Below are 26,561 nucleotides of genomic sequence, written 5' to 3' on the forward strand. Positions count from 1 at the left end.
CTGCCATTCAGTGCTTTTGAAAATAAAGAAATGGGAGGTTCTCAGGGATTTCTTTATTTTCAAAAGAACTTAGTGGATGGCAATGAACACATTTGTATTTCCCCGTTCCTGCTTTCTGTGTAAATTTAACCCTCCAACTTTACCCCCAGTGACTTTATACGATTGGACATGCCCTTAGCAGCACGCCGATTTTCATCCGATTCTATAATAGTTATTGAATTAAAAGGTCAATTGGCCTCCAAGACGATAGATGTACAGTATGTCCATCTGAAATTTTCTTTCACCCTTTCAAAATGTCTTTATAAAAGCAATGTACACACGCTGCTGCTCCATGCTCTGTACACACGCTGCTGCTCCATGCTCTGTACACACGCTGCTGCTCCATGCTCTGTACACACACTGCTGCTCCATGCAATGTACACACACTGCTGCTCCATGCTCTGTACACACGCTGCTGCTCCATGCTCTGTACACACACAGCTGCTCCATGCTGACCCCTAACCCTTAACTGACCCCCTAACTATGACTCAGCCTAACTGACCCCCCCACCCCATGCTGATGCCTAACCCAAACCAACCCTCCTACTGATGCCTAACCCTAACCAACGCCTCCTGCAAATTCTTACCCTTAAAGAGACACTGAAGCAAAAAAAATATATGATATAATGATTTGGTTGTGTACTATGAATAACTACTAGAAGATTAGCAGCAAAGAAAATATTCCCATATATTTTTTTAAGGAATATAGTGTTATTTCTAACATTGCATCATTCTATAATATGTTCAGATTACACAACACTCAGCATTCAAAATGATTCTTTCAGAGCAGTCTGTGAACTAATGACCTCTCCTCTGGCTGAGAAAAAGTAAATAGTTCAGGAACAGTTGAGATAATCAAAGTCAGAAAACAGCCCTCTCCACGTCTTTAAAAGTCGTAGAGCTTAATGGCTTTTTTGCATAGAGATAACAAATGGAGTTTCTTAACTCTTTCTGTACTGGAAACAATTAGACTGATGTATCTGATCTTAATGTTTTATTTTTTAGCTGTACTACACATACAAATCATAATATCATTATTTATTTTTCACTTCAGTGTCTCTTTAACCAACCCCCGCCAATGCCCAGTCCTAACCGAAACAACCCCCCCCCCCCCCCCATCCATTACCAACCGTAGAGTGCAACACCGGTAAAAATAATGTAATGAAAAAGTGCTTAATTTTTACAATAATTATGTATAAATTATTTAGTCAGTGTTTGCCCATTGTAAAATCTTTCCTCTCCCTGATTTACTGATTTACATTCTGAAATGTATCATATGGCGACATTTTTATAGCTGGCAGGTGATGTCAGTGGAAGTAGGTGCTGCTTGCTTTTTTTGGCAGTTGGAAACAGCTGTTATTTCCCACAATGCAAAAGGGCTCCCACAGTATGATGTCAGCACCTCAGTGCTGTGAGGCACTGACATCACACTGTGGGAGGGGTTTCACCACATCATCAGCCATACAGAGCCTCCTGATGATCCGTTTGAGAAAAAGCAAATATTTCTCATGGTAAAGGGGTATCAGCTACTGGTTGGGATGAAGTTCAATCCTTGGTTAGGGATTCCCTTTAACTGTCCCTCAGCTGCAAACGTGCCAATATACAAGCTTCCTTTGCAGCAAAAAATGATACAAAAAATTGGGCACCGTCATAGGTACCCATTACTAATTGCGGCTACAAGGGGAAATTTATGGTGGCACCAAAATTTCCCCAGTGTCTCCAGCTCCAAAATTCCCATCACCTTGCACCACACCCTAATGGCCATCGGCAGTTGGTAGTGGAGGTACGTATATCAGCACACGTTTGTCTGACTGCAGAAGTGCAGCCTATTCTGTTCTGCAAAATCTGCCTACAGCCGTGACAAATTCAACTGGTTCTCAAGTAGAATATTCTCAGATATATTAAAATCATGTTGACTATCCCCCACCCTCCCCTCCCGTTAACTCGGGGGCACCACACCGGCCTCCTCTCTGTATTGAAACTTTACAATTACACGGGCCTATAAATCCGCAGAATCACTTGTCACTATGCATTTGCCATCATAATTGTTTGTCGCTGGCTTCAATGGAATAAGCCCTCCTATCACCGGCACGAGAATATTATATTCGCGCGCAGACAATAGTGGAGCAGTTGACGTACTGGACGAAATGTAATTTATTACCTGTCAGCCTCCATGAACAAGATCCTATCTCCCAGAAGAAAATATAAACTGCAACTGCGAGACATTTGCAAACTCGGTTAATTTGGGAAGCGCCTCGAGAGAGCGCGAGATGCCGCCGGCGAGGGCTGGTACTCCCCAGCCGCTGACACTGCCGCAAGGCCTTGTAGGTGTCTTCGTGCTCACTACCGGGCGTGGCATGCTAACTTGTATACTACAGAGAGACTGGGTCTTCATGGTGGAAGCAAGCATTGGCGCTCATAGACACATTTCTGGCGTATATGTAAAAAGTGCCTGTGGTAAAAGGGACTTCAGAGATAGCGCTAGTGGAATATCAGCTAAATTGCCAATATTCTACTAGTTAATTCCGATAGTAAAATATCGGTAATCTTTGCCAATATTTTACTGTGACCTAACCTTACACCAACATTAGCTTTTCTCTTGATGCCTAATATTTCCAATTCCCCCTGGAACTACATAGTGCAAAAACCCTCCTGATGGTGCCTAACATTAAGAACCCCCCCTAGCACTGCCCAACCCTAAGGACCCCCCAGCGCTGACTAACTGTAAAACCCTCTGGTGGCGCCTAACCTTCAAATACTCATTCCACACCTAACACTAAGGACACTGCCACCGGTGCCTAACCCTAGAGACAAACATTACACCCTTCCTGATGCCTATAACTAACCTCCCTATCCTTGGCTCCTTCAGCATTGGTGATGATCCATCCTTCTCCTCAGTGTGGCCACCCACTCACACTCGCCTCCATCCTGGTCTGGTCATATGCTACATAGTATGTCACCTTGACTCTTTTCAGCATCAAGTCTGATGTGACCTCCTCGTAACTGCACCCATCTGCTCTCATTAACCTCTGTCCCGCAGCCTACCGAGATGGAACTAACTGAGAACTGGCAGCCACAGCGAAGTTGAGGAGAGACCAGATACAAGACAACACACTCAAACAGCCGATGTATAATACTTTACCGCTGGCTACCACTTTATAACTCTGTATGGAGAGTTGGAAAGAAGGACCATGGTTGGTCCAATTGGTGACATGTTGTCTGCACTGTTATGTGGGGCAGGAGTAGGGAGGTCAGAAGGGTAACAATAGTGACCACAGGTTTTATGGGGTAATGGGTGATATACTGGCTGCATCTGTTATGGGGAGGAGGGGGATGGGGGGCATGGCAGCCGAACATCTTATGGGGGAGAACCTGAGTGACTTGGTGGCTGCACTGTTATGGGGTCACAGGGGGGGGGGGGGGGGGGCAGATGGGTGACAATGGAGGAAAAAGGGTAGTATTGGAAGGAAGAAGGATGGCACGATGAAAGCATGCCCATTATGGGGAGAGGGGAGGGTGTTAACGGAGCCACTCCTTCACAGTTGGGTGGAAAGGAAGTTGGAGTGGCGTCAAAGTTTTTCTAGAGGGCGTAATGATTTGAATGATTTGTAGTCACGCCTCTAAAAAATAACAGTTGAAACCTGTTGTGATAAGCAAATCCTTCAAGATACAAACAGCATCATATTTATGCAAAATATGTCTAAGATAAAGGTTTACTTTCATTAGGAAGCCTTTGCAACCAACGTGCAGTCAGGTCAGAGCAGGATCATCCAATAGACAACCTAGGCAGATTCCGGGGGCGTAGTGGGTGTCAAATGGCCCACCAGCCACCTTCTCTGTCCTCTCCCCACTTCAGCTTACCTAAAAGACCGCAAGGGATCCCCAAATCTACTACCTTGCCTTGGGCCCCATTACATTTTAATCCATCTCTGACTCAGGTCATCCCCAGATAAAAGATTCTAGTAATGGGTTATAGCTGCCTAGCTTATTGGGGGAAATAAGAGCTGGTGGTTCAGCACATGTATTTATTAATTTACGTTCATGTGTCCTTTAAGAAAGCCTCCCCCCCCCCACCCCTCCCTCATACACAAATAATGGGAATGTTCTGTGTATTCATCTGCTGGTTCAGGCCAAAGTATCTGCCGCCTTTACCGGGGGGTCGCTGATAATTCCATATCTGGACAAATAAACCAATTCATCATTTTATAGCGTGGCTTTACGGCGTGATAAAAATAAACCATCTGTCCACAGTCATAGCATAGCAAAAGGTCTTTGTGTGACGGAAATTAAACTAAGTGGATGGGGGGAAGATAAAATCACAGAACTGGAGGGCTGTTCAACCTACAGCAGCAGCTGCATTATATTACATTAATAAACATGTATGTACTGTATGTATATATATATATATATATATATATATATATATATATATATATATATATATATATATATCGTTAGTTTTTTTTTCAGAATGGACAAATTAATCACATCGCAGTCAATGGCGATGCGAATTTTCAAATTCAAAATGAACACATTCTCATATAAATGTACAGATACATGTAAATTATCTTCATTTATATACAGTGCTGCCCACAATTATTCATACCCCTGGCAAAATTTGATTTTAAGTTACTTTTATTCAACCAGCAAGTAATTTTTTGACTGGAAATGACATATGTGTCTCCCAAACGATAATAAGACAATGTACAAAAGGCATTATTCTGGGGGGAAAAAAAACATTCTCAGCTGTTATTTACATTTCAGAAAAAAGTGTCCAGTCTAAAATTATTCATACCCTTCTAATCAATAGAAAAGCCTTTATTGGCGATTACAGCAATCAAACGCTTCCTATAGTTGCAGACCAGCTTTTTGCATGTATCCACAAGTATTTTTGCCCATTCATCTTTAGCAATGAGCTCCAAATCTTTCACGTTGGAGGGTCTTCTTGCCAGCAACTTGATCTTTAACTCCCTCCACAGATTCTCAATTGGATTCAAATCAGGACTCTGGCTGGGCTACTCCAAAACTTTAATGTTGGTGTCTGCTAACCATTTCCTCACCACTTTTGCTGTGTGTTTTGGGTCATTGTCATGCTGAAATGTCCACTGGTGCCCAACGCCAATTTTATCTACACACTGCCTGATGCTGTTGAGAATACTCATGTATTGCTCTTTTTTTCATGGTGCCGTTTACTGTGATTAGGTTCCCTGGTCCATTGGCTGAACCTTCCCCCAAAGCATTAGGTTCCCACCACCATATTTGACAGTGGAGATGGTGTTCTTTGGGTTGAAGGCTTCTCCTTGTTTACGCCAAATGAAGGAAACATCATTGTGACCAAAAAATAAAATTTTTGTTTCATCTGACCATAACACAGAAGACCAGAAGTTGTCCTCTTTTTCCAGATGAGCATTTGCAAGGGCCAAGCAAGCTTTTGTGTGCATTATCAGGAGAAGTGGCGTCCTCCTTGGTCTGCATCCGTGGAACCCAGCAGTGTCCGTTGGATTGTCTGCCTTGAGACATTGCCAATAGCAGAGCCCAGATTCACCAGGATGGCCTTGGTGGTGATCCTTGGATTCTTTTTCACCTCTCTCACTATTTTCCTGGCCAGCACAGGTGTCACTTTTGGCTTCTGACCACGTCCTCTGAGATTTTCCACAGTGCAGAACATCTTGTATTTTTAATAATACTTTGCACTGTAGCCACTGGAACTTGAAAACATTTAGAAATGGCCTCGTAGCCCTTTCCTGACTTGTGAGCAGCCGCAATGCGCAGCCGCAGGTCCTCACTGAGCTCCTTTGTCTTAGCCAGGACTGTCCACAACCAACTGCAGAGAGCTGCTGTTTTTCACCTGTTGAGTTGATTAAAACAGCTGTTCCAAATTAGTCAGGGTAATTTGGGTGCTTTAGAACAGCTTGGACTATCTGGAATGGTACAGAACTTTGGATTTTCTCACAGACTGTGACAGTTTGTGAAGGGTATGAATAATTTTGGACTGGACACTTTTTGCTCAAATGTAAATAAAAGCTGAGAAATGTTTCTTTTTTTCCTCACAATAATGCCTCTTGTACATCGTTTTATCTTTTTGGAGAAACCTATTGTAAAGGATTGCGGAGATGCCGCCGCGCGGTCTGGCGGCGGGGCGGCTGTCTCCGTGTTCAGACTGGCGGTTTCCGCACAGCGGCATGCGTCTGGTTTGTCTGAGCCTTCTAGTGCACACAGATGGAGAGCTGCGCGCGCGCGCTGGGAGGCAGGACCTTTATGCCAGGAGGAGAGGCATCAGCTGATCAGGTTGGTCAGCTGATCCCAGCGCAGACTGTCATTGGCTGAGTATCGCTGGGTGGCGCTGAGGAGCGCTGCACTATATATACTTCTTGCCTGTCCGTTGCTGGTTGTCTGCCGTTGCGAATACTTACGTGTGAGCACTCAGACCAGTCAGATCCCACAGTGTGTTAGAACCAGGAGGACCTGGGAATTCACACTTAGCCAGAATAGGTTTGTGTTATATGTTAGACCAGTTCCAGGGTGTTGAGACCACGGACCTCACACCCAAGCTTAGGGATACTGTGTCATTGCTGTGTTATACTTTAGACCAGTTCCAGGGTGTTGTGACCAAGGACCTCACACCCAAGCTTAGGGATACTGTGTCATTGCTGTGTTATACTTTAGACCAGTTCCTGGGTGTTGAGATCACGGACCTCACACTCTAGACTAGGCCTCTGCTTTATCTGTTATGACCTATTGCTCTCTCGACTTCTCTCCTGCTTTCTGATTCGGTACCTATGCATATCTGCCTACCTGTTGCCAAACCCTGCCTATACCTGGTTACCGAATCAGCCTTCTGTCTCTGTACCTTATCTGCTCGTGTGTTGCCGACCTGGCCTGGCCAACCCTTCTGACTGTCACTCATACCTTGAGCGTTCAGTCTGTCTGTACTACCTGTGACACTACCCCGCCAAGTGTCAGGTAGCTCCAGAGACCACCTGTTCCTCAGAGAGGCCTCTTGGCAGTCCAGTCAGGCCTCTATCCCTTAGGAGTCCTTTGGCTGCAGTATAGCCTGATTCCCAGTATTGCAGGGAATCACTGGCTCGCAGGTTATCTCTATCCCCTTTCATAGGAGATAGTTCACACACAGCCAAGGGCCACCTGCTCCTCAGGTGGTCCATGCTCATTGTTATCTGCGTCTCCCGCCCCACGGGAGACAGCCTACTGTTGCACCAAACACTTACACTTTATCAGGTGTCCAGAGGTTAGTCATACTTGTATTATTGGTGATTCTGCAGATCATCAATAATCGGGTATATATCTGTATTGTTGGTGATACTGCAGATCACCAATAATCAGATTCTCTCTGTGTGCTGACACCAATCGTTACACCTATGTAATTTCCCGTCACAAAATTACTTGCAAGTTGAATAAAAGTAACTTTAAGTCCAGATTTGCCAGGGGTATGAATAATTATGCACTGTACATGGGAAAAATATCAAAATGCAACAAATTCACATCAAAAACTTTATCAAAAAAAGGAGAATCAGATCCGAAAAAGCGAGCAACGCAGAATAGCAAACACAAAAAAAAGTGTGAAAAAAAAATCCACATAGGGATAACTGTGAAGGAACCCTATAACTACAGCAAAAGGTAAAGCTCACTATAAAGCGCACTGCTTTACATGACAATGCTGTCATGTACTCTGCAGGGCACTGGAATGCTGGGGCACACTATGGAGGGTGCTGCAATGCTGGGGCACACTAGGGGCTCATTTCACAAAGGTGTGCTAACCTAGTTAGCATGCCTAACAGCAGTTTTTTCTGATCCGGATTGGATATCCGACCCCAGTATCCGGGGTATCCAGCCGGATTCAGATATCTGGATAGAAAAACCGGAAGTGGACTTTAAATTGCTTTAAAAACGTTTATTAGGGTAAATGAGGCATACAGCATCATTATTTTTTAAAAGGAAACACTAATTGATTATGGGGGGACTTTAAATCCCCCCCCCCCCAAAAAAAAATGGCTGTCAATTAACATCAGGACTTGGTTCCAGACAGCAGTCGTGCAGCCCACATTGTGTCCAAAGTCCAACCGCACAACTGGGACATGACTGTTTTCAGCCCAGACACCTCAAAAAAATTACGCAGCAATTGTGTTTTGGGTTAAATATAGGTGTTATCAGTGGCCTGTGGCACCCTGGCGGTGGGAGCTGCACAGGCAGCAGGAGCAGGCCAATGCAGCAGCAGCAGGTGTAACGTCTGCCAGGAGCATGCCGGACTTGGCACTTGGGACGTGGCACTTTGCACGTGCCAAGTGCCACGTGCCCCCTGCCACGTACAAAGTGCCACGTGCAAAGTGCCACGTGCAAATTGCCATGTGTAAAGTGCCACGTGCCAAGGGCCACATGCCAAGGGCCAAGGGCCACGTGCCACATGCCGAGTGACAGTCAGACAGCAGAGGAGAAGACACTAACTGTCACACTGGCACTGCTCAGCAGCACAGCAATTCTGTAGTAAGCTAACACAGTAGTACTACTACTCTAACAACTACTATCACTGACTGCAGTACTACAGTACTAACTACACAATAACACAGTAATCCTATTCCCTAATCCCTAACCTAACCTATACTGTAGCTAGCTAAGGCTAATAGCTGGCCAGCAGGCAGCAGCTGGCCTGGTCTGTGCACAGCACACACATAGACACATAGCAGCTGCAGCAGGCATGCAGCACAAACTCTGACTGTCACACAAGGAAATCAAGCTAATTAATAATACAATAGTGTAGTGATAGTGAAGGAGTTAATCACTGAACAGCTTTAGGTTTATCACTGTATACAGCACTTGCTAGGCCAGCAGCACTGGAGCATGTCTCTCAGTGAGCATTCACAAGCAAGGACGAGATTTCTCATCATGGCAGCCCTCCTTATTATACAGGGGGGCTGTCCAGGGTTCCCCTCTGTGATTGGTTGCTAGGGCTACTGCTCGGAGCCCTCTGATTGGCTGAATGATGTCATCTCCTTAGTTACAGTATTCGGATCCGGATAACTGCATGATATCTGCGGATATCCAGGTATGCGACCAAATACCTGCAGATAGCAATCCGGTATCTGAATCCGAATCGGATAGCTGAAAAAAGGTCGGATATCCGGGTTACCCAGATATCCGGAATCCGGATGAGCATCCCTGCCTAACAGCTTTGGACGTGCAAACTAGGGTGCCAAGTAGTGTGCCCGTCTAAAGTTGTTACAGATCGCGCCCAAAATTTAGCACGCGTACGGTGCAACGTTTTGTGCTCACCAGTGTGACGTTTCGCGCGCACTGTGCAGTGCTAAACTTTGCACGCACAAACTTTTAGCGCATGAAGCGTCCATTTTCGCATCCTAAGTGCCTTTTCACTGGCTTGCTAACACTTAGCACCCTTTAGTGAATCAAGGCCTATGAAGGGCACTGGAATGCTGGGGCACACTATGGAGGGTACTGGAATGCTGGGGCACACTATGGAGGGTGCTGGAATGCTGGGGCACACTATGGAGGGTACTGGAATGCTGCAGCACACTATGGAGTTCACTGGAATGCTGGGGCACACTATGGAGGGCACTGGAATGCTGGGGCACACTATGGAGGGCACTGGAATGCTGGGGCACACTATGGAGGGCACTGGAATGCTGGGGCACACTACGGAGCGCACTGGAATGCTGGGGCACACTATGGAGGGCACTGGAGTGCTGGGGCACAATATGGAGGGCGCTGGAATGCTGGGGCACACTATGGAGGGCGCTGGAATGCTGGGGCACACTATGGAGGGCACTGGAATGCTGGGGCACACTGTGGAGGGCACTGGAATGCTGGGACACACTATGGAGGGCACTGGAATGCTGGGGCACACTATGGAGGGTACTGGAATGCTGGGGCACACTATGGAGGGCACTGGAGTGCTGGGGCACACTATAGAGGGCGCTGGAGTGCTGAGGCACACTATGGAGGGTACTGGAGTGCTGGGGCACACTATGGAGGGCGATGGAATGCTGGGGCACACTATGGAGGGCACTGGAGTGCTGGAGCACACTATGGAGGGCACTGGAGTGCTGGGGCACACTATGGAGGGCACTGGAATGCTGGGGCACACTATGGAGGGCACTGGAATGCTGGGGCACACTATGGAGGGCACTGGAATGCTGGGGCACACTATAGAGGGCACTGGAGTGCTGAGGCTCACTATGAAGGGTACTGGAATGCTGGGGCCCACTATGGAGGGCACTGGAATGCTGGGGCACACTATGGAGGGCACTGGAGTGCTGGGGCACACTATGGAGGGCACTGGAATGCTGGGGCACACTATGGAGGGTACTGGAGTGCTGAGGCACACTATGGAGGGCACTGGAGTGCTGAGGCACACTATGGAGGGCACTGGAATGCTGGGGCACACTATGGAGGGCACTGGAGTGCTGGGGCACACTATGGAGGGTACTGGAATGCTGCAGCACACTATGGAGGGCACTGGAATGCTGGGGCACACTATGGAGGGCACTGGAATGCTGGAGCACACTATGGAGGGTACTGGAATTCTGGGGCACACTATGGAGGGCACTGGAATGCTGGGGCACACTATGGAGGGTACTGGAATGCTGGGGCACACTATGGAGGGTACTGGAATGCTGGGGCACACTATGGAGGGTACTGGAATGCTGGGGCACACTATGGAGGGCACTGGAATGCTGGGGCACACTATGGAGGGTACTGGAATGCTGGGGCACACTATGGAGGGTACTGGAATGCTGGGGCACACTATGGAGGGTACTGGAATGCTGGGGCACACTATGGAGGGCACTGGAATGCTGGGGCACACTATGGAGGGCGATGGAATACTGGGGCACACTATGGAGGGCACTGGAATGCTGGGGCACACTATGGAGGGTACTGGAATGCTGGGGCACACTATGGAGGGCGATGGAATGCTGGGGCACACTATGGAGGGCACTGGAATGCTGGGGCACACTATGGAGGGCGATGGAATGCTGGGGCACACTATGGAGGGCACTGGAATGCCGGGGCACACTATGGAAGGCACTGGAATGCTGGGGCACACTATGGAGGGTGATGGAATGCTGGGGCACACTATGGAGGGCGATGGAATGCTGGGGCACACTATGGAGGGCACTGGAATGCTGGGGCACACTATGGAGGGCGATGGAATGCTGGGGCACACTATGGAGGGAACTGGAATGCTGGGGCACACTATGGAGGGTACTGGAGTGCTGGGGCACACTATGGAGGGCACTGGAATGCTGGGGCACACTATGGAGGGCACTGGAAAAGGCATGATATTTGTCTTAGTGAATCAAGCCTGAGATGTGCTAAGGAAGTGTGAGGGAGCAACACTGGGAATTTTGAACACTATATTTATTGTATTTAGTTTTGAACAACTCTTTCCCCCAGGGGTGGTCCTGCAATGATGCCACCTGGTAGGCAGGCACCTTCCATAGGACAGCATCCTTCCCCGGCAGCCACTCCTTTACCTCCTGGAGTTTTTGACCACCTTCCTCCTCCACATTGCCCCTTGTCGGCTGATCCCCAGTCCTTCTTCACTGCATGCCCAGCGCAGCATGCTCTACAGAACTCAGGGTGGGGACAAACCCGCAGAAAGTGAGTCAGAACAGCGGTCTGCGCTGCATGCCACACCAGGCAGTAAAGAAGGGCTGGGGATCAGCTGACAAGGGACAATGTGGTTGTGGAGCATGGCCTCTGACTTCAGGAGGTAAAGGTGCGGCGAGAGATGGGGGGACAGGCTAGCTGCCTATACCGGGGGAACCTACCTGGCTAGCCTATTCTCGGGGCAACTATGCCTTGTTAACCTATACTGTGGGCACCTATGTCTTGCTATCTATACTGGGGACACCTATACTTGGCTATCTATACTGGGGCAATCTACCTGGCTAACCTATACTGGGGCACCTTTACCTGGCTACCTATTCTGGGGAAAACTATACCTGGCTAACCTATACTGGGGGCAACTATACCTGGCTAAAGTATACTTGGGATGACTATACTTGGCTATTTATACTGGGGGCACCTATCTTTGGCTATCTATACTGAGGCTACCTATACTGGGGGAACCTACCTGGCTAACCTATACTTGGGGCAACTATACCTGGCTACCTATACCGGGGGCACCTATGCCTGGCTACCTATACAGGGGCACCTATACCTGGCTAACCTATACTGGGGGCACCTATACTTGGCTACCTATACTGGAGGTGTCTACACATGGCTACCTATACTGGGGACACCTGCACCTGGCTTCCAATACTAGGGGTACCTATACTTGGCTACCTATGCTGACTACCTACACTGGGGGCACCTACACCTGACTTCCTACACTGTACTGGGAGCACCTATACCTTGCTACCTATGCTGGGGGCACCTATACCAGGCTTCCTATACAGGGGGTGCCTATCCTATATCTCGCTATCTATTAACCTACCTATACTGAGGATGTTTTTTTGATTGGGTCGCACAATCACTGTAACGTGCAGTGCAAATTGTTGGTGCTGTGCAATCATACCAAATCGAGGGGGGGGGGGACCTCACAAGTTTGCCTAAAGCAGAACAAAGTTTAGAACCCGCCCTGCTTCCCCCAGGTAAAAGAAAAAGAGTGCTCGGCTTTTCCAAAATTCAGCCCGAGGGTTCTCAGATCTGGGGGGAGCGGAATCAGTCACATAGTCTAGTTTATATCGGTAGTATTATTAATAATCAGAGGACACTTTCGGTTTGGTTGATTATATGTATGATATAAAGTCCACGTATCCTTTAATTAGCAGCAGTAAGAAAGTTATCTGCAGACCCCCCTGCTCATCATCTCCTCTTCTATCTGCAGGCTCGCTCAGCTGACGCCCTCTACGCCTTCATGCCCACAGCAAAAAAGCTGTAAAAAGCCAGAAAGTGTCTCTCGGAGGAGCAGCAGGTAATGTATTAGACATAATTAATTAGTACATCACATAGTTGAATACACAATGTTCAGACAGACTTGTAATCTCACAATCTTGCTGTATACCCTGGCCTGATGATGCGTGGGTCTCGCTGGACCCCCTGCTGTACGTATAGTCGGCAAGCAATGCTCACTGGCTGGAGACCACCGATCATTTAGAAGGGAGGATGATATGATGACTGACAGGTTGTAATAAGCCCAAATCCCAAGCCTGGCTATTGCAGTGTGTGTCCACATTCAAGCACAACTACTAATAAATAGGCTTAATCACCCCTCAAGGCTCCTGGAACTATAATGTAGTCATAATGCATTACTGATTCTGTCCCCTGAGATGATCGGAAGCCTGTTGTGCTGACTGTTGTTGCTAACTGCTTTGCTTTACAGGCAGCCTGTCCAGTGTTAAAGGATACCCGAACTGGCATGTGACATGATGAGATAGACATGTGTATGTACAGTGCACACAAATAACTATGCTGTGTTCCTTTTTTTCTTTCTCTGCCTGAAAGAGTTAAATATCAGGTATGTAAGTGGCTGACTCAGTCCTGACTCAGACAGGAAATGACTACAGTGTGACCCTCACTGATAAGAAATTCCCCTTTTTACCTCTTTCTTGCTTTCAGAAGCCATTTTCTGCTAGAAAAGTGTTTTATAGTTGGAATGTCTTATCAGTGAGGGTCACACTGTAGTCACTTCCTGTCTGAGTCAGGACTGAGTCAGCCACTTACATACCTGATATTTAACTCTTTCAGGCACATAAAGAAAAAAAGGAACACAGCATAGTTATTTGTGTGCCAGGCACTGTACATACACATGTCTATCTCATCATGTCACATGTCACCTCAGGTATCCTTTAACAGCTGTACACTAACACTGCTGCCGCTGCCCACTACTGCTAGGACCGCCCCGCCTCCTTGCAAACCTTTTCATGCTACTCGTGGCTGCTTCTGACCAGAGCCAGTTCTTGACTTGTTGCGCAAACTTGTGAAGATGTGCACTCCCCACGCACATACACACACACACTTTGGAATGATCGCACAGCACCCAACAATTTACTTTGCTTCACAGGGGCGTTGCTAGGATCCTATGAGATCCGGGGCACTGTTGGGCACTCCAGCTGTGTTGGGCACTCCATGGGTGTGGCCATGCACTGCAATGTGGGTGTGGTCATGGGTGGGGCCACATTTACATGAACTTAAAGAGAAATTCCGACCAAGAATTGAACTTTATCCCAATCAGTAGCTGATACCCCCTTTTACATGAGAAATCTATTCCTTTTCACAAACAGACCATCAGGGGGCGCTGTATGGCTGATATTGTGGTGAAACCCCCTCCCACAAGAAACTCTTGAGTACATACTCCTGGCAGTTTCCTGTCTGGGAACCTTGCTGCATTGTGGGGAAAAAAACATGCAGCAGCTACATCACTTGCCAGCAGTAAAAATGTCACCATGTAATAAATATCAGAATGTAAATCAGGGATTTAAAAGATTTTACAACGGGCAAACACGGACTAAAATATTTATACATAATTATTGTAAAAATGAAGCACTTTTTTTTATTACCGTATTTTCACTGGGGTTCCTCTTTAAGGGCTAGTTCACACTTAATTTAAAAACGTATCCGTAGCTACGTTTTTTGTCCCGGACGAAAAACGTAGCCACGGATACCAATGTTAAAAATAGGAACAGCACACACTCAAGTTAAAAACGTATCCGCGTGCGATCCGCGGAATACGTTTTTAAACCCGGAACGCTGAGTCCGGACTTGCAGCATTTTTCACGGACCCGTATACACGTACGGGTAGTGAAAATCAATGGGGAAACGGGCCTCCCTCTTCACTGACATTTTGGGACACTGGAAACGGATCAGTTTCCAGTGTCCCATGGTGAAGGAGGGGGCCGCCATGCTGAAGGGGGTAGCAGCCAGGACGGGGGGCTGCGGGCAAAGCGGCGGCCAGGGGGGTCACATCCCCCCCCCTTGCTCACCTGGGTGCCCCCCTCCCCGCTCCCCCTCCAGCTCGCATATAATGTAATAATTTGTACCTAATGAAGTTCGGCGAGCCGGGCACTTCCGCCCACACCGCTCGCCGTCACTTCCTGCGATGCCGCCCACTGAAATACAGAGGGCGACATTGCAGGAAGTGACGGCGAGCGGTGTGGGCGGAAGTGCCCGGCTCGCCGAACTTCATTAGGTACAAATTATTACATTATATGCGAGCTGGAGAGGGAGCGGGGACGGGGGGCACCCAGGTGAGCAAGGGGGGGGGATGTGACCCCCCTGGCCGCCGCTTTGCCCGCAGCCCCCCGTCCTGGCTGCTACCCCCCTAGCAAAAAAAAACAAAAAACGCAAGCGGATCCAAAACATGTGCTGCAAAAAAGGCAGCACGGATCCGTTTGCGTTCCGGGTTTTGAAAATCGGAGCCCGGACCGCGGATGCGTCCCGCACCCGGAGCTAGTGTGGCCCTAGCCTAACAGTTGTCTAAGTAGGCCAGCCCAGCAAAATGTTGTATGAATCCCCCCTCTCCATGGTGCGTAAATGGGGGCAAGCTGGGAGCTGTGGTGCCTCTATGGGGGATTGATTGGTGCTTTGGTTCTTGTATTGGGGCAAGCTGGGTGCTCTGGTGCCTCTATGGGGAAGGCTGGGTGCCGTGGTGTCATGCTGGGTGCTGTGGTGCCTCTATGGGGAAGGCTGGGTGCTATGCTGCCATGCAGCATTCTGTATAGCGCCATGCTGGGTGCTGTGGTGCCTCTATGGAGCATACTGGGTGCTGTGTGGTGCCATGCTGGGTGCTGTGGTGCCTCTATTCTACGCACCCCAGAATAGATCCGGGGAATGTGCCACTGATCTTTGGGGCTAACAATGCCCCTGCTTCTTCATTTATGTTCTCACGTGACATGCTGCAGTTCAACACAATAACACACTGGCTGGCTGCAAGTCTGTGACAAACGAACTGCTCACCCTCAGCCAGTCGCTGTCCTCCATTCCTCCTCAGTCACCACAGCAGTGCCACCTCCTCCCTTCTGCTGTGCAAGTCAAATGAAACACTGCTGCTCTCCTGCCTCCCCCCTCCTCACTCACTGTCAGACTCCTCACACCGCACAACAAGCTGCTTTTCCCCAATGATGACCTCTCCACCTCACTCTTCTCGCTTCTCCTCCTACTCTGGCTGCATGCTGTTTTTGTAGTCACACAGTACAAACATGCTACCCCTGTAATCTCTGCGCCTGATGCAAATGTTTCACCTTGCTTCATAAGAGAACCGGCCTGACTGTATTATTTCAGCATCTATAATCTGCTAAAGAGAACCTGAAGTGAGATGACTATGGAGGCTGCCATCTTCATTCTCTACTTAACAATGCCAGTTGCCCGACTTCTATGCTCACGCTCCTCCTCTAAAAGTCACTAGTTTAGAATGAGCATTCAGATCACATACTCTGACTCTGGTCTGACTGTGGTGTCGTTCCTCTGCCTCCCTCTATAGTGACAGAATGCATTGCTATCCTCTAGGCTAGCAATACGTCTGTACAAAACTCACCCCGAACCATCCCCTGAGGAACCCGAGTTCTGATCCCTGCAGGAGGTGTGTGTACACCTTTATTCATAAGTAAGATTAGATAATTCAAGAGATACGTTGTGTGAATTAGCCCTATAATGTGATAAGCTGTCTGTTATTTACGAAACACATTCCTACAATAAAATTTTAAATATAACCTTTGTTGTCTTAACGCTAAAAAGGCCCTAATGCACCCAAACGTGAAAACACGTGAGGACCAGTGTACCAACTATGTGGATCAGCCTAAACACCATGGCCCACCTCTAGTGATGTGAGTAAATGGATAACGACAGCATGTATGTATGTGTATTACAGGCCAAGGGGTACAACTAGTCAGCTGCTAATGCTCCTCCCGGCATTTATGTCTGCACCGCCAGCTAGGAGTAGGCAATATGGTCAATAGAGCAGTGCTGCAGCAGGACATGCCCAGGCACTACAGGACCAACTGCTCGTAAACAAAAGGGTAATAATTGTGTCTAAACTGGACAGTGTATGGTCCACAAGTCTGTAAGATATTAAATAAGAGGGTTGATCTCCCCTGGCATCTACGATAGTATAGTCAACTAGGGGTAGATACATTGGCGCATTAGACAGTGTGACATGAGCGTTCAAACTAAACTTGAAACACCATCAACCTAACATGTTTCACCACTAGGAGAGGGGCTTCATCAGAGTATGACCATGGTTAAAATCAAGACAAAATAGAGAGACTCCCCTCATCAGCATGAGAGAACTGTCAAAAACTTGTAGTAGCTCCTGTAAGATCTGAGGTGCAACTGGTCCAGAATCTCTATTTTTATGGAAGTTGGCTTGAAGGGACCACCCACTGGGTGTGCCTCATCCCTCTTTGATCAACATGGGTGTGGCTAGTTAGTGGGAGGGAAGAGTTGAGCCCATCCCAGTGTATCTACTCCTCCAGTATCAAGAAGCAGAGGATCCCGTTGTGCTTGCAAAGGGAGGGGTTTCAGAGACCACCACCAACCCCCAAACACAGCTCTGTGTACACTGCCTCAGGAGCAGACCACTCCTGTCTTTTACTTACTAGATGCAGATAATTGTCTCATTCATATAGTATGACTTCACATCTACACAACCATGGAAGTTGCAGCAGGGGCAAAAACTAAGTAAAAGGTCCTCCACAATCACAACCATAAAAAACCCGAACGAGATCGTCACTCCTTTCTACCATCAGATGCATTTTTACTTTACCAGAGTTGGGCTTTAATAAAACAAGAAAAAGCGTATTTCTTGGGGGGGGAAATGGTAAAAGTTATAATCTAAACTTAAAGGCCAGTATCTTTTCACCCCCATTATGAGAAAATGACCTGGTAAAAGGCAGACTAATGAGGCGTTATTAAAAATGCAACGAGCTAGATTTTGGACTAATCTCGGTCCACTTTCATGGGGTGAGACAGTATATGTCTATTTAAATAGAATTAATCATTTCAAACAGATGAGGGCTGATAAACAAATGGACGGAGCTGAAAGGAGATTTTAATAGAAGCCGGGCAAGCAATGATAGATGTTTCGGCCGCGGAAACACACTGGGCAGGAAGAGAAAGACGTTTGTGCAGGCTCATTGTGTCCCAGTATTAGCACAGACTATTCTCAGACCCTTAGGAGGAATTCAATTTACAAGTGAAAGGGACTGTACAGGGGCCTGAAGCCACTCTTTTTACATAGCGATGCCTGAACGTTTGCCTGCGTCCATGCTGTGTCCACATACACGGCAAAATCACATCTTGCTTCTGTAGACCCCTTACAAGGTCACGCTTCACTTGGATTACAGAGCCATCAAACAGCAGTTTTCTGATAGGCCTGATTGTCTCACCATCAACTGCAAACATGCAGCACTTGGAAGATGTAGAGATTCAAGAAAAAGGACGGCTTATTTAATCTCTTACAAGTTGCTGCATGGCCCAAATCATCTAATCTCCATCATTTTATAACCTTTCCTAACTGCCCTGCGCATTTCCCACTCCCATGCAGGCCTTTAGGATTTCTCAAGAGCCCGCACCCTTTGGAACTCTTCACAACCTATCAGGCCCCCTCTTTTAACACATTCAAGCCCAAGCAAGCTCTCAAAACCCACCTCTTCAAAATGGCCTACCACACAGTAACTCTCTACTGAATACGTATTCTACTGACCTATCTAGTGTGTCCATCTCCCCACCCCTTAGATTGTAAGCAGGGTCCTCCCTTCCCTAGTGTATTCTACATGATCGTGTGCTCCTTTCCTATGACTTTCGTACTTGTATTACTGGGCCTGCCTAACCAGCCCAAATCATATGATCATGCATTTTGTACCATGTTTGCCTTGTATAGCTTTGTCCTATGATGTTTAACCTTGTTATGTTACGTGTCTTCCTTTGTATCATTGTATGTGTTTATTGTCCAGCCTCAAGCGCTGTATAATATGTTGGTGCTTTATAAATACAATAAATAATAATCATATATGTCCACAGCTATGGACCTGAAGACCACCATTGTACAGCCTGGGATTGGGATAGACAGCTTGGGGCCTGATGCTGTACAGACGTGTTGCTAGCCTCCCCCCCAAAGCCCCACCTTCTCAGCCCCAACAAAAACAGAGGCAGCGTCATACATTACCTTCATCCAGCAAAGCGGCATGTCCTCCTCACTCCTATCTGCTTCACTGTAGTTGTTGTACAGCCTCCCATTGGCTCCCATCTCAGCATGGCCTTGTGATATGCCGAGACAGGAGCCGAAGGGAGATACAGTACAACAGCTGTTCATGAAAACATTCTACAAACAGGACGCTTAGCTTGGTTCACATAACAACGGAATAGGAAACGTAAAAAAAAAAATCTGTAAAGAGAGGGTGTTTTCAAAAATAATGCTTTAACTGTCTTTTCTTCTATTTATCAATTAACCCACAAAGTGCCTAAATGTTTTATTTTATGGAATTCAGTAGGTGGATGGTTTAAAAAAATCTATGAGAACTAGCCACAGTTCTATTGTTGGTTTATGCTGTTTTAGTTGCTTTTCATTCTTTAAGTGATCCCAGAAAATCTCAATGATGGTGAGACTGGAGCTTTTTGTGGGGTCAAACCTTCTTTTCCAAGACTCAATGTCCTTAAAACTTTGGCTGCATTGTCCTGCTGCGAAAATAATTTGGGACCAATCAGACACTCAAAGGGAACCTCCACCATCCTTCAATGTTGCCTGCTGACACTCATCCTGGTACTGCTGCCCTAGAATTAAGTGAACAAATTTAAAATACAGACTAATCAGTCTATTGCACCTGCTGTATATTTCTGCACATCAGTTCTTTGGGTTCCATGCATAAATGAGTCACATGAGTCACTTGGCCTGGGAATGTATAGCACATTTAGCCAAATTCTTTCTTGAAGATCACTACTAACTTTCAACCACACTTCTCCAGAGGCAGGCTGTAGATAGTTGTACCAGGGTCCCATTGGTCTCCACCAGGTCAGTATGAAGTGTCTTTCATCTTCTGCATTGCTGTTTCATTGGCCAGCATTTTTGGTCCTCGACGATATCTATTTCTTTGTGTCTCTGTCTCCAGAGGTCCTTCATTGGAACAACCGCAATGTCTGCTTGTGAGAGACCTTCATGATGCAGGAAGACAATCCTCTGTGTCTCGATTCTGTGCTCAGGCTTACTATTGACTGACTACAGCTACCTAAGCTTGTCAACAGAGTTTGGCTTATCTCACCCAATGTCTTTCCTCCTACACTATGGAGTCTGATTTATTTAATGTATAGAAGTAACAGGTCTAATATCCCCTCATGTGCATGTAGTGGTTGCCTGAACTTTGGCAACCCACACTTGTCAGTATATTTCAATTTGCTGCTACAATTTATCCACCATCATTAATAATACACTATTGGGGGCTCTCGATTTTGTTTTTCTTGTTTTCCATACTGATTTATTTAAAGAGACTCCGTAACAAAAATTGCATCCTGTTTTTTATCATCCTACAAGTTCCAAAAGCTATTCTAATGTGTTCTGGCTTACTGCAGCACTTTCTACTATCACCATCTCTGTAATAAATCAATGTATCTTTCCCCTGTCAGACTTGTCGGCCTGTGTCTGGAAGGCTGCCAAGTTCTTCAGTGTTGTGGTTCTGCTATGAACTCACCCTTTCTGGCCCCTCTATGCACACTGCCTGTGTATTATTTAGATTAGAGCAGCTTCTCTCTTCTCTCTTATCTTTTACAAGCTGGATAAATCGTCCTCTGAGCTGGCTGGGCTTTCACATACTGAGGAATTACAAACAAGGGCAAAGCTGTTTGCAGGAAGAAAAGAGCAGCCTGAAACTTCAGTGCATGAGAACAGGGGGAAAGAAACACACAAATGATCTCTTGAGATTCAAAAGGAAGGGTGTATACAGCCTGCTTGTGTATGGATGTATTTTCTATGTGTGGACATGCTGTACATCAACCTACTTCCTGTTTTGGTGGCCATTTTGTTTGTTTATAAACAAACTTTTAAAAACTGTTTTTAACCACTTTTAATGCGGCGGGGATCGGCGAAATTGTGACAGAGGGTAATAGGAGATGTCCCCTAACGCACTGGTATGTTTACTTTTGTGCGATTTTAACAATACAGACTCTCTTTAATGTTTGTGATTTAACCCCGTGTTATATTTTTGATCATTAGAATCTTCTTGTTATAAATGTTTAATCAGCTTCAGAATAGAGATGGCCCAGCCTTGGAGAACTCACGGAGAAGCATGTGATCAGTTTGATCAGCTGTTAGATTTGTAAGGCTCTGATTTGCTGGTCATGACCATGTGTTAAACCAGGAAGTCATCACAGCATATCAGAGGCTTACAAATCTATCAGCTGATAAAACTGATGATGTGCTTCTCCATGTGTTCTCCAAGGCTGGGCCATCTCTACTCCTGAATCACATGCCTGCAAAATCCTTAAAAAGGAACTTCATTAATAAAATTTCTTTTTTTTACTGCATTTATTTCTAAATTAGTTACTTTTGCCTATTCTAAAAGCTTACCAGAACTGTATTTTTATTCTTACTTAAAGTATACCCGAGGTGACATGATGAGATAAACATGTGTATGTAGAGTACAAAACATATTCATAACCAGGCTGCTTTATTTTGCAGCCTGAAAGAGTTCATTTCTAGGCAGGGAAGTGACAGTGTCTGTCTTGTCGGGACCTTGTCGGGATTTATAGTAAACATCACTGATAAGCAAAGTACAGCCATAAAAGTTTTCCTGGCAGAATACAACTTCTGAGAGCAGAGGGAAAGGAAATACATGAACGATTTACCTTTTTCTAACTCAGGGACACATATTAGGCTGCCACTGACTTTGTAAATATTTAAATATAAAATAAAACACTGGGGTATGTAAAAAAAAAAGTCATTTTTATGAGTAGCAGGATAAATACAATTGTTTATCTCATCAGTTTATTTTCACCTCGGGTTCACTTTAAGAATTAATATTTAAATACCGGCATCTTTACAGCTGGCGAGGTGCACTAATGTGGGATGTGGGTTTTTTTGTGTGCAGTGAGCAGTACCATCAGTTGAGCTCCCAGAGTGCTGTGGGGCAGAAGGCTGCATGAAATCATAGCCTAGGACAAACATCACTGAGAAGGTAGGGATACAAACCAATATATATCAATACAGTATATAGTATGAGACATGTTTTTAATGCTGAAACTATGGTAATTAAAATGAAAATGGATATCCTGAATAACTTTTTATGTTCTGCTATGCATATTTACCTAACAAGAGGGCAGCCTCTGGTCCCTTTTGAGGCTTCCCACACCATCCTCGAGCCCCCCATTGCCGAGTGTTAGGGATGGTCGGAAATGCTGATTTCTAATTCCACAGATATTCTGATGTCCACCAAAGCCCATTACTAATTTCGCAGATTTCTGATTTTACGAATTCTGAGGAGTCTTTTTTTGGTCATTTTTTTTTTTATTTCCAAGTTTTATTGAAATTTTTGACAAACAAACAGTGCATAAAAGAAAAAACATCATGGCAAGAACAAGGGAAACGCCTGATGCAGATAAGCTCATCATACAAACATTGCATAGTAGGAGGGGGGGGATGTGGGGTCATCCGTGATACTCCTAGTAATTATTGACCAACTTGCTTGTAGAAAACGAGGTATCACTGCCTGGAGGTTATACTGAGCCCTCAGGGGATTTAGTCCAGCTACCTGGGGCTTGCTGAAGGAAATGTAGGGGCATAGGGAGACCCAAGTCAATATTGGGTCTTTCTAATTTCGGTCCTGGGAGCCTGCCGTCTAGTGATAGGCAAGCAAGACAGGAAGGATTATAGCCAGTAGCATCATTACAGGGGTGGTGAAGATATGGGGAGGGGAAAAAAAAAAAAAAGGAAAGAGAAAGGGGGGAAAGATAAGTGAGAAGGAAGAGGAGATAAGAGCAGAAGGAAGAAGAAGAAGAGGAGGGGTCCACCCTACAGCCTAGAGATAAGAGATGCCTCTAGATTTGGATGTTCCAAGCGGATCCAAGGATCCCAGATTTTTTCAAACTTTTTGTGGGTGTCTTTAAGAATACTGGTTAACTTCTCGTTCACCATTATCATATTGATTCTAGATTTCACTTCAGTGATTGAGACCGAGGGCTTTTTCCAATTTCGTGCAATTGTCATGGTAGCTGCTGAGAGAACTATGGAGGATAGTTTGTTTTGTGTTAATGTTAAACCTTCTATCTTTTCATGTAGTAAGGCTTGCCATGGGTTTCTAGAGATACGTTTATGGAAAAGGGAGGAGAGTATTTTATATACTTGGCACCAAAATCTCATAAGTCGTGGACAAGTCCACCAAGTGTGCAACATGTCACCAAGTACCCTGCAGCCCCGGAAGCAGTACGGGTTGGCGGATGGGAATACCTTAGCTATGCGTGCTGGGACCAGGTACCAGCGGGTCATAACTTTATAAGCAGCTTCTACTATATGTAGGTTGCAAGAGCAGTTGGAGACTCTGCTCCATATATCAAGCCAATCTTCCCTGTCCTTAGGGTTTTGGTCATTTTTTTTGCCTTCTCTGGTTGGTCAAATGCTTATGAGGCGACTCTGCGTTCTCTGATTGGTCAAATACTTTCAAGCTGACTCTGCATTCTCTGATTCGCCAAATACTTCCGAGCTGACTCTGCATTATCTGATTGGCCAAATACTTCCGAGCTGACTCTGCATTCTCTGATTGGCCAAATACTTCCGAGCTGACTCTACATTCTCTGATTGGTCAAATGCTTCCGAGCTGACTCTGCGTTCTCTGATTGGCCAAATACTTCCGAGCTGACTCTGCATTCTCTGATTGGTCAAATGCTTCCGAGCTGACTCTGCATTCTCTGATTGGCCAAATACTTCAGAGCTGACTCTGCATTCTCTGATTGGCCAAATACTTCCGAGTTGACTCTACATTCTCTGATTGGGCAAATGCTTCTGAGGTGACTCTGCATTCTCTGATTGGTCAAATGCTTCTGAGGTGACACTGCATTCTCTGATTGGCCAAATACTTCCGAGGTGACTCTGCATTCTCTGATTGGTCAAATACTTCCGAGCTGACTCTGCATTCTCTGATTGGTCAAATACTTCCGAGCTGACTCTGCATTCTCTGATTGGCCAAATACATCCGAGTTGACTCTACATTCTCTGATTGGGCAAATGCTTCTGAGGTGACTCTGCATTCTCTGATTGGTCAAATGCTTCTGAGGTGACACTGCATTCTCTGATTGGCCAAATACTTCCGAGGTGACTCTGCATTCTCTGATTGGTCAAATACTTCCGAGCTGACTCTGCATTCTCTGATTGGTCAAATACTTCCGAGCTGACTCTGCATTCTCTGATTGGTCAAATACTTCCGAGCTGACTCTGCATTATCTGATTGGTCAAATGCTTCTGTGGTGACTCTGCATTCTCTGATTGGTCCAATGCTTCTGAGGTGACTCTGCATTCTCTGATTGGTCCAATGCTTCTGAGGTGACTCTGCACTCTCTGATTGGTCCAATGCTTCCGAGTTCTGTGGTTGGGCTACAATTACCGAGTTGTGGAAATGTGGAAATTTTAATTCCGTTAAATGTGAATGAGCATCACTACCGAGCGTGGATTTCCTGATGAAAACCAACAAGGGCTTGTGGGTAAAAAGATTGGGGTCACGCCCCTCTTCAGGCAGGAGCGTGACCGTCCTGTACCTTCAGGAGTACAGCCACACCTGCACAGTAAGCTGGAGCCTCTTGTGCACAAGCAGCTCTGTGCTACTGTGCAGGTGTGGCTGTTCTTGTACAGGTGCAGCACGCCTGCACTCAAGCGCAGCCTCTATGTTCCGGAGTTTCCCAGTGAGCAGCGACCGCGGCGAGGAGGACACCCAGGGCCGGTTCTCTCATGAAGCAAGGTGAAGCATTTGCATCAGGCACAGAGAATACAGGGGCAGCATGTTTGCACTGTGTTTACACTAACATCATGCAGTCAGAGTAGGAGGAGAAGTGAGAGGACAGCGAAGAGGTTATAGTTGGGGAAAAGCAGCTTGTTGTGCTGCGTGAGGAGTCTGACAGTGAGTGAGGAGGGCGGAGGCAGGAGAGCAGCAGTGTTTCATTTTACTTGCACAGCAGAAGGGAGGAGGTGGCACTGCTGTCCTTACTGAGGAGGAATGGAGGACAGCTGACTGGCTGAGGGATGAGCAGTTTGTTTGTCACAGACTCACAGCCAGCCAGCCAGCCAGTTTGTTATTGTGTTGTACTGCAGCATGTCATGTCTCAGGTTATGGCATATGCTCGGTGGCTGACAGAGAACATTAAATAAAGCAGAAGTATTACATGACATAATAGCAATACGGGACAAAACTCGCACAGCAGCTACTGTGTAACGTGCCATGCAAATTGTCATGTTCTGTGCAACTATTCCAAATTGGGAAGGCTGGGCATCCTCACCAGTTTGCCTCAGGCAGCAGAAAGTCTAGAACCGGCCCTGAGGACACCAGTAGCATCTACAGGATCCAGAGGCTACTTTCTTCTTCGGGTTTTTTTCCCCTAAGTTCGCCTCGGGATCCCTTTAACTGTGTATAAGTGTACCTATGAGGGCAATTAGTATTATTTTATATGCAAAGGGTGGTAACACTAAATATGGATATGAATCAGTTTATTATTTGCTGTTGTAGACCGCTAGTTAAAGGACAACTGTAATGAGAGGTATATGGAGGCTGCCATATTTATTTTCTTTTAAGCAATACCAGTTGCCTGGCTGTCCTGCTGATCCTCTGCCTTTTAGCCATAGCCCCTGAACAAGCATGCAGCAGATCAGATGTTGCTGAAATTAGTGTCAGATCTGACAAGATTAGCTGCATGTTTGTTTCTGGTGTGATTCAGACATTACTGCAGCCACATAGATCAGTAGTGCTGCCAGGCAACTGGTATTGTTTAACAGGAAATAAATATAGCAGCCTCCATATTCTTCTCACTTCAGTTGTCCTTTAAGATATATAAAAAAACATTTATTGTATTTGTATTATTTTAGTGCTGTAGATAGATAGATGGATAGATAGTGAATATCAGCACTTTATAAATTAATAATAATAATAATAATTATAATAATAGATAGCCTATACCTCTATTTCTGCATATATACAGGATTTTCTCAAAAAAATAGCATACTGTGATAAAGTTCATTATTTTCTGTAATGTACTGATAAACTTTAGACTTTCATATATTTTAGATTCATTACACACAACTGAAGTAGTTCAAGCCTTTTATTGTTTTAATATTGATGATTTTGGCATACAGCTCATGAAAACCCAAAATTCCGATCTCCAAAAATTAGCATATTTCATCCGACCAATAAAAGAAAGTGTTTTTAAAACAAAAAAAAGTCAACCTTCAAATAATTATGTTCAGTTATGCACTCAATACTTGGTCGGGAATCCTTTTGCAGAAATGACTGCTTCAATGCGGCGTGGCATGGAGGCAATCAGCATGTGGCACTGCTCAGGTGTTATGGAGGCCCAGGATGCTTCGATAGC

At 46.0% G+C, this 26,561-nt stretch overlaps 1 long non-coding RNA gene across 2 annotated transcripts in view; it reads left to right on the plus strand.

Annotated features, from left to right (window-relative positions):
* LOC137538712 (uncharacterized) overlaps positions 1-26,561 on the plus strand; it is a 921,113-nt gene that overhangs the window by 839,533 nt on the left and 55,019 nt on the right. The window contains exons 5-6 of one of the 2 annotated variants that reach the window (XR_011024864.1): positions 12,901-12,987; positions 22,085-22,171. This is a non-coding gene — a long non-coding RNA (uncharacterized lncRNA). The remainder of the gene's footprint in view (positions 1-12,900; positions 12,988-22,084; positions 22,172-26,561) is intronic. The other variant, XR_011024865.1, reaches the window with a different exon arrangement.

The sequence above is a fragment of the Hyperolius riggenbachi genome, chromosome 11 (genome assembly GCF_040937935.1).
Source record: "Hyperolius riggenbachi isolate aHypRig1 chromosome 11, aHypRig1.pri, whole genome shotgun sequence".
NCBI lineage: Eukaryota > Metazoa > Chordata > Amphibia > Anura > Hyperoliidae > Hyperolius > Hyperolius riggenbachi.